Source organism: Cyprinodon variegatus, unplaced genomic scaffold, assembly GCF_000732505.1.
Source record: "Cyprinodon variegatus isolate N-32 unplaced genomic scaffold, C_variegatus-1.0 Scaffold205, whole genome shotgun sequence".
NCBI classification, from domain to species: Eukaryota; Metazoa; Chordata; class Actinopteri; order Cyprinodontiformes; family Cyprinodontidae; genus Cyprinodon; species Cyprinodon variegatus.
The window spans coordinates 102,298-112,113 of NW_015150658.1; positions in this window are offsets into that span (position 1 = coordinate 102,298).

Consider the following 9,816-nt stretch of genomic DNA (forward strand, 5'->3'; position numbering starts at 1 on the left):
TATTTACATTTATTTTTCATGTAAGACATGATTTAATTATTAAATTTGCCATATATATATATATATATACATATATACATATTTACATTTATTTTTCATGTAAGACATGATTTAATTATTAAATTTGCCATATATATATATATATATACATATATACATATTTACATTTATTTTTCATGTAAGACATGATTTAATTATTAAATTTGCCCTTAAAATACAGAATGCAAAATCACTCTTTTAAAAAGTACATTACTTAGAAATGAATATGGTTAGTTCACTTTAAATGTATAAATAGATATAGAGTGAAGAAGTTATATGTGTTTTTAGGCGCTCTCCAGTCACTGAATTTGGGTTGTTTATTAGATTTAAGTCTTAATCATTAAAATTACAGTGAATATTTGCTTAAAATATATCACTCTGTATGTAATAATTCTGTTATGTAAATTTGAGTTTCTTTTTATTCAATTAGTTAAATAATTTTTGTTGATATATTGACTTACTGACATGTACCTGTGAACATTTTAAAATCTTCATCTTCCAAAGATCCTCTGATGATAATAAGCCTTTTTTTTAGCATCTATGTTTGGATACATGCAGTGAATCTATCCTGAAGACTGAAGCATGCATCTTTAAAACGGAAAGAGAAATCTGTTTGTCTTAATTCTTCCTACAGAACTATGAAAAAAATTTATGAAAAATGTGTTTTATCTGACAGTATGGTTTTTCTGGTTGTTCCTGGATAACAGGAACCATTGCAAACACAAGACTGTGTGTGACTGCGATTAAAAAAAAGAACCTGAAGCAACTGGACTGAATCCTGCAGAGATGTAAAGCCATGAAATGTTTGTTTTCTTCCTGTCTCTTCTGTTTTACAGGATGCTTTCGCTCCAATGTTTTCTGTGCCAGAAGAAAATAATAGGCAAGACCACAAACGCTTAATTTCCATAAAAATAAATGTGTTTGACTGAGGTGTATGTTTGTGTTGTAGCAACAGATACTTCACTCTAAAACTCTTCTGCACCAAGCTGGTGAAGGAGCAGAAAGGGGACAAATGGTACTTAATATTACATTAACAGCAACTATTGATTTTGATGTTCTTTTATGTGCTTGTTAATTCATGCATTCATGTGGGAAAATGTTATTGGCAGATGAAATGGAGTTTGCTGGAAAATTTTGATTTTGAATAACATTTCTGGAGGCCCTGAAAATAATGGGAGCTGTGATGGACCATTGATGCATGTCTATTTCAGCAAAAGGGTCATTTGGGTCAAGTGGTAACCAGCTGTTTTTAAATTGAGTAAATGAAAAAAAAGATATCTGTTAAAAGAAGAAATAACAATGTAAATGAATAAAAGAGGAAATTAATTAAATGTTCTGACATATTCTTAAAACCTATAAGTAACTGAATGACTTCTAATCTTTCACAGTTTCACTGTCATTTATGTGGTTATGGAGGGAAATGTGTTCAATAATTTTTGCAAGCAAAGGACACATTTAAATGGTAATAAAAAAATGTAATTCAAAAATAAACTTTGAAAAAATAATCAAAAAAGACTTAAAGAGTAGCTTTTCTCTGATTTTATTTTTTCACCTTTTTTTATGTTTCTGTTTTTCCAATTGAGTTTTCCGATTTGGATTTTTTTTTTTCCCGGTTGCATTTTACAGATCACCTTCCATTTACTTCAAGCCGAAAAACAAACGCTCGCTCCAGACCAGTTAAAAATGTTGTGGCTAACATCCATGCAGACCAATAGAAATGCATCTTTGCTCCCCTCTCCAGAGGAAAGCCCACCCCCAGAAGATATGTGACCTGTACAGTAAAATGCTACTTAAAAATAATGCAATTTATAAAACTCAATTTGAAAGAAATTATTATCAAGAGTGAAAAAAGTAAAATGTTAAAATGAAATCAGAGGAATCAGTAAATTTACTATCAAAACTTTTTTTAAAGTTTTGTATTTGCATTACATTTTTTATTTTATTTCTATTTACAAAAAAATGTCTCTGCTTGTGACAATAAATGAATGAAATTCACTTCATATGGTTATCAAAATGTAAGCTTAAAGGGACAGTGTGTAAGGTTCACCTCCACCAAGTGGTGCAGTGAATAACTCACAAACGGCAGACCGATGCCTCCATTCTTCTCTGTTAGCCTTTTAAAATCAGTTAAAATTAACGATGAAACACAGAATATTTATCTGAAATCAGGACTGAAAGAAGCCTGGTCGTATTACTTCTGGGAGAAATAACAGCAGCTGATAACTGTTGCATTGGAGCTCATCCACTTTAGGCTAACAAAATAACAAGAGTTTGGCTTCTCTGACAGAAAATAGTTACACAACATGGTGTCTTTATTGGTTGTACCATCTTCTATATGTTTATAGACGAATACTTTAAGCTATGAGCAGGATTTCATTCTTGATGTGATGTTATTTTCATGTTGTTTTTAAGAGATCTGACCCACATGCAGAAAACGACTTAGAGAAACCAGAGTAAACGTTTAACAGGCTGTATTGAGGAGTTCAAATGGGTTGGGTTCTGGGGAACTCAGAGAGCTGGTGAACTGGAACTGGAAGTGAGAAGGGAAGTTCACAGAGGTTAGTTCAGGGTCCGTGGGAACTTTGAACGGCTTCTTGCAAAAACAGAGACTAATGGGACTCACGATTACAGAGAAAGGTTTCTTCCCAGAATCCAGTCGGTGTGGGTTTTTCCAGAGATAGAGGGGCTCGTTGGAGGTTGGACAGGTTTTGGTTTGGTTGGTTCCTGAGGAGCAATGAAGAGGATTGCCACTTAGATTTCCTGGAGAATTTGAACAGGACATGTGGAAATTAATCCCCTGCTCAGTGTGAAGCTCAAACAATCCTTCCAGGGGGAGAAGGCCAAACATCCAGTATGCAGGATGACTTCCTGCTGAAAGGCAAAAGACAAAAATCACTTTAGACTCAGAGAAACAAAGACTCAGTTAGACTCAGCTAAACTCAGCTTGGCTAGAGGACCCAAAACTGGCAAACAGTCTGGCGCCAAAGTAGTGGCAGTCCACCGCTTAAGAAGTCCTCAGTAATGGGGGGCGCCACCTGGTGGTGGAGGGGGAAAACACAAAAACACAACCCACACAGACTGGATTCCTAACAGTTATTACACTTTTGCAGAATATATATTTATTTCTTACATATTGTCCCTTTAATATATAACTATAACATCATGTCTTGGCGGGGCTAAAACTGTTAACAGTGAAATATAATGTGCAGTGCCTTAAAATAATATTGTGTGTTTTATATTATATAATCCTAAAGTTTAATGGATACGAATATCATTTTTACATAAGCGTAAGGTGGACTGAAATTTATGTGACTTTTGGGACTTATAACAATTTAACCATTTGAGTCAAGTCATTATGCTCAGATTAAACAGGGTAGGTTAATTTTGCCTTACTTTTGTCTGGTAGCAAAAGAGTCCTGGTTCAAATTTTGGCTTTAGCCTTTATAATTCCCACTGAAAGGTAGGGAATGTTCTTGCATTTGTTGTATTAGTTTTATTTAAATTCTACGGAGCCCCTCTGATGACATGGTCATCTTGGACAGGCTGCTATGTAAACGGGCCTTTAGTCCTTCTTTTAGCTATGCTGCAGTTGTTTACACAACGCCTTTTCCACCTAAAATATCGTCTTAGCAACAAATGTCACGTGACTGGCGGAGACCGACTGGGTAAGCAAATCGAGCGCGCCTTAGACCTTAGAGAAGGCGCGCTCGATTTGCTTACCCAGTTGTCCAGGAATGATATTATTATTAATAAGTATTTCGTGCGCACGTTAAACTTATTGCGTGGCCACGAAATAGTATTTCGTGCGCACGATAAACTTATTGCATGGCCACGAAGTAGTATTTCGTGCGGACGTTATACTTATTGCGTGGCCACGAAATACTACTTCGTGCGCACGAAATACTACTTCGTGGCCACAATTAAAAATTTTTTTTGACCATGTCATCAGAGGGGCTCCGTAAAATTCTATTCCAAAGTACCTTCTTGTTGTTTTTTTTTATTTGTTTGCCTGCTGATTCTTACGTTGTTTCTCAAATCACCAGAAATTCCTCATCAAGGGGTTATCAGCAGGTTGATACCAAATAAAACAAAAATAATAAAACTACATGGTTTCACCCTTTGACACATAAATCCTCTCCAGAGTGTCCCCGCAGTCAAAAACATGACTGTTAGGTTAACTGCTATCTCTTTCCCAGTGACCGCCAGACATAGGTGGGATCGGCAGGTAAAGACGACAGATGGTTACTATACACATAAAAACCCCAGAAGATTCAAAACTATCAGAAACGTTAAGGTCATTAGAAAGATGTTTTACCATTAACAACATAGTAGATAAATCATTGATAATTTGATTTAACCCCTAAAGATACTATACATACATTCACTCAGCACCTCCCATTGCTTTCACAGACTTGCCTGAACAATCAGAACAGGGATTAAAATTTCAATTGCTGCAGAGAAACTGAGAAGCCAAAAATATGGCAAGAATATGACATTTAAAGAATATTCCTTGCAACATTCTGTGGTCACAAAGAGCCATTAAGCTACGAGACAGTTGCTTTTTGCACCATTTTGTCCGCTTTCTCATACAAATTACTTTTACAGTTTTGTTTAACAGATTACCTTATATTTTCTATACAATAAAACTTTACCTGGTTTGATTTATTTTAAGGACATTGAGTACAGGTAGGTCATGATGCTAGGAGCTGCTTTATATTTTGTTTGACAGGTGGCACAGCTCTGTGACAATGACTGCAGCTGTTCTAAGTAAAAGTACTTCTTAAATATTCATTTCTTTTACTTTTTGCTTTTACATTTCAGAATTTGACCCACCCAAATTGGGAACATTATTTCAACCTTAAAAAACTCACAAAAGAAGGAAGGCAATTAATAGAGTTTTATTGAAACAGTATTGTAAGTATTTGGTGCTCAGGTGACAGCGGGGTGCATTACCTCTGAAATTCACTTTGATAATGTATATGAGCTGCTGAATGAGAATATGGACGAGACCCCAGATCTGAAACTGTGGGTGGAACAGAGATGGAATGAAGATGGTTTCCAGCTGGAACAAGGCGCAAGTTTGTGTGAACCTCCATGATGAGCAAGCATAGAGGAACAGTGGATGGAGAGAAAAAACTCCAGTTGTGAAGAAATGTCTGCCAAAACCAACATGGTGGCTTTCTCCTGAACCAACTGGGGATGCCTTGTGAAAGCAGTACGAGTTCAGGGAATTACTTTAATAGGGGCAACTAGCAGCATGGAGAAGGAGTCATTTGGAGTTTGTTAGGATGGTGGAAAAGGAGACGGAGGAGGGATGAAGAATCAAAGTCTGACATGCGATTAAACTTAGATGCGGATAGCGGCTAAGCTGTGGATATTTGGATGCTGACTGGATCATGAGGAGGTGCAGTTGAATCCAGTTTATTCAGTTGAACTACTTCCTAGGCTTCATTTTATTTTGTGAGACACTGGAACAGAAGTGAAAAATAAGGTCCTGCACAAATCCAAACACATACTATCCGTGATCCTGAGCAGATCCACTGTACAAACCCTGATGTCTGCTCTGAAATTTAGGATGAATTTAAAAAGATTTGTTAAGCTCCTATATCTGCCAGATCAAAGGAAGAAACATGGATAGGAAAAGCTAACAATAGCTATTTAAATATTAACAACTAACAGATGTTAGTCCAATAATTTTTTTTTCGTCAGTGTGAAAGCCCACTCACAAGCGTTTCCTCACAAACTCTGCTCTGCGCTTTGGTTCTGTCATTTTACAGGTATTAATGAATGCAGGGGATTTTAATGGGCCACTGTATAAGGTTCAAAATTATAAATTGGTGAAATAATATTTAAACCCCACCCCCACTATTCCCTGATTACCATGCTATTAAAGAAACCAGTGGCTCATAGTAAAATAAGAAAATAACTGGATAAAGACTGAAGATGAGAAATGAGTCATAACTTGTGACAATGAGCTCTGTTGATCACCGTAATAATTATGCATAAAGACCTGGAGTGTATGAACTAAAAGGGGCTTCTGTGGATAATATTATTCCTAACAAAATTATTATTAATCTTGAACAGAGCCAGCAATCAGCCAGAGTCAGAAGAAAAGTAAAACTTTGATAACTGAATTTCTCTGACCTTCATCACATAGCTTTTTCACGTTATTTCATATCCATTAGTTCTGTTGTTTGTTCAAAAGCATTTTAATTTCAATCCTAAAATACAACCATAGAAAACATGAACACCAAAACCAGTCCTGTCATCCTAGATCAGCTTAGATGGAAGAACTCCTCCAGGTAACATTAAGCTGTCTTGAGCAGAAAAACTGAAAGGTCATGATGCACTTAACTTCAGAAAATGTGACCTGTCACTTCCTGCAAATTGAAAAGAGTGAGGCTCAAAGTAGAGCAACAGGAAATCTCCCTTAAACATATACATAAACACAGTGAGTGACATCTATGCAAACAGACACAGTTACAAAGTAAAAGTAGTGCAGAAAGGGAAACTTAAGGGTAACTTTACCTATTCCAACACAAAAAAACAAAAACAACCCAATAGTCTGTCACTGACTTGTGCTATAGTGAATTTATTTGGGAATTATTTTCTTTGTAAGGAAAAAGAAGTCAGATCACCATAATCAGAGACCAAGTGCCAAAATTAAACATTGTTTTTATAAACCTAAAAGGTTTATCATGATAAATATTAATTCCATTTAATCTTAACCAACTTCTTGGATTGTCACTTCTATTTTTTTCACTGCTGATTCCTTAGGAGTAACAATAAATAAACTCAAATATATTATTAAATTAAGGTGGTGTGTGCAGTTTAGGAATAAAAATCCATATTTTTTAAGCAACTGGATAGCTAAAGAACACTTTTTTTTTTCAAAAATGGGTTGTTTTTTAAGTGCACTATTTGTACCCTAGGGCTGCCATAAACTCTTCGACAAAGTTGTAAATATTTGTTTTTGCTGAATTATCTTTTCTATCATTACTATAACAAAGCATCAAAGAATGTTAAGAGAATATTTTAAATCCGTGTTGCCTGCCCCTAATCTGCAAATGTGTAGAGATACACTCATTTGTCAAGTCCTACTGTTTTCTTTAACATATATTTTTATCTGGAGAGACTCACACAGAAAAACGCTGCAATTAAAAATGTTTCATTCATTTTAATTTATTTATACAGGAAACACAGTCAGATTGGTCAAAACTTTTCTATCTCAGAAATACCAGCTGATTGCATAGATCTGTTGACTCTCACACTGATCATGCATGTAGCAACAGTGGAGAGGAAAACTCCCCTTTTATCAGGAAGAGACCTCAAGCAGAACCAGGCTCAGTGTGAGAAACCATCTGCAAGCAGACTGGGGTTCAAGGAGACTGAAGCAGGTATGCAGATATTGCCATAAATTAAATAAATTATTTGGAGCTCAAGCCCCGGAAGACTTTGATGTTGTGAAACAACATCCGCTTAAATGAGTAACCTAGGGAAGGATTGTAGTCGTCTTTCTCAGGGAACAATGGTGGTGAAATAAGCCAGAGGAACTGAGAATAGTCTGAGAGTGAGGGAGGCGATGGAGTGGAGGTTGGTCAATGTTCGCTCACATGTAGGAGTGAGAAGCTTGGTCAGGAGCTAAATGAAGGGGATATTAAAGGATGATTGGCTTTGGAGGAGGTGTGGTCCCAACATGATTGGCGGAAGCTTAACAAGGGACATTGCAGGTGGTTCAGGTGAAGCTGATGAAAGTTTTCCAGATTGAATTTTCGCTTAACCATTATGTATGGAGTGAGTTTTGTTCCATTATTGTTGGAAGCCAAAAACCTGCTTCTAAATTAAAGTTAAAAAAAAAATTGGAATCCAGAAATAAAACTTAAAAAAACTTATTGATCAAAAAAGGTTCTAAGCATAATTTTGCTATTTTCTGATTTTACTATTGATTTAATCATTAAAAATTGTGTTTTGTCAAATATATTTTTCAGATTTTATATTTGTTGATATTTTTATTTTTACATATCTCTTTTTCAAACTGAGTTTTAGAAACTGCAATGAAATAACATTTAAACAATCACATTCTATTCATTAGAAGCCCAATGTCACACCATCGCTCTTGACGCACACGTTGATCAATAACAATGTTGTTGCCAGCAGAAATTCGTCTTTGCTCCTCACTGCATAGTAAAGCCTGCCCACAAAGGAGAAGATAATCTGATTGTTAAAATGCAATTTGAAAAGAATGCAATTTTTTTTTTTTTTTTGCATTTCCAAAATGTGTTATGTGTAATAGTCAATTTTCAATCTCTTAATCTGTGTCCACGAGTGGTAAACTATCAAGGCCTGTAAAAGTTGTCACAGAATTTCCTAAATTAAAGATACAACTTAAAATGTTCACATTTCAAAGAGCTTTAAAAAGATTTTAAAGTAATCAGAAGCATACTTCTGTGTGGATAATGAATGGCATGAATCACAACTGCTTGTATTTCAGGTAAATAGTCCTCACCTTTTTTAAGTCACTGAGTGATATTTAAAGCTTGTTCCTTCAGTTTTCTCTTTGTCTGGTCGTTGTTTCCTTATCAGTCTTCTGCTGACATTCTGTAATTCTGTTGTTCCTGGTTTTCATCGTTAAATTCTTTCTCACCATCACGTTCCTCCAAATGTTCTGTTATTGCTTTTGTCTTTTACTTGTGCAAATCATTACAGGCTGATTATGTTTCAAAATTCTCTACTTGTGTGCTTTTACAGTCATTTCATATTAGTAAATAAATAAATAAATAAAATATTTCTTGTGTTAGGTAAGCAGAGTTTTATCATCCTGGAAGTATTTGGCATTCTTGTCTGAATACCTTCAGCTATAAAACAAATATGAGCCAAATTTTTGGATTATTTATTGCTGAATTTGTAAGCAATGCAGGTTAGAAACTGGAAGGATTAATATGTTTTGTTCCTGTGGGTTTGCTGCTTTGGGAAAACCATTTTAGGACTCTTAGCTGTTTAACTGAGGCCCTGAAAACATTTAGGAGGTCATCCAAGGACAGCAATAACAAGGATGTCTGGAACGAACAAATATACAAAAAGCATCAAGTGAGCTCAAGTCTTAAGGCAGACAGTTCCAGAGTCTGGGAGCCACGAGCAGGCTGCACTATCTCCTTTTGCTTTCATCATAGGTGAAGGGGAAACTTGGACAACCCATGTCACACTGGTGCAGGAGCCCTCTGGTTTAACCTGGTTGCATTGTAAAAGTTCGAGATTTGAAGTCTAACGACAGAATTTTTTAAAAGCTTTAAACTGTTATGGGAAGGATTTGACAAGAGGTGCGTTTTGTTTTGCCCAAATTACACTGCAATAAAGAAAGCCTAAATAATAATTTACAGTTCAGTATGTGAGCCAATGAAGCTCAATTTTCAATAACTTCAGAATCACAAAACTAAAGCAAGAGATCCTCATCCTATGTAACTTTACAAGAGAAAAAACAAATTGTATCTTCACTTAATTTAAGAATTTAGCCAATTACAGTTTAGCAAAGTCTAAGCACTTTAGCCTTTAATTTGTGTGAAACGAGGTGTACAGGTGAATATCACCTGCATAGTAGTGATAAAAATATGTTTTAAAAGGTTGACAGAGTGTGAGCAGGTGAGAGTTAATACAAGAAAAATCTGGGAAGCTCCAAAACAGAACTGTGCTCTGCATTAAAATGGGTTGGGTAAGGGGAAGATCTGTTGTTGGAATAAGATACAGGAAAAAATATCTGTTAGGTATGAAAAGAATCACTTC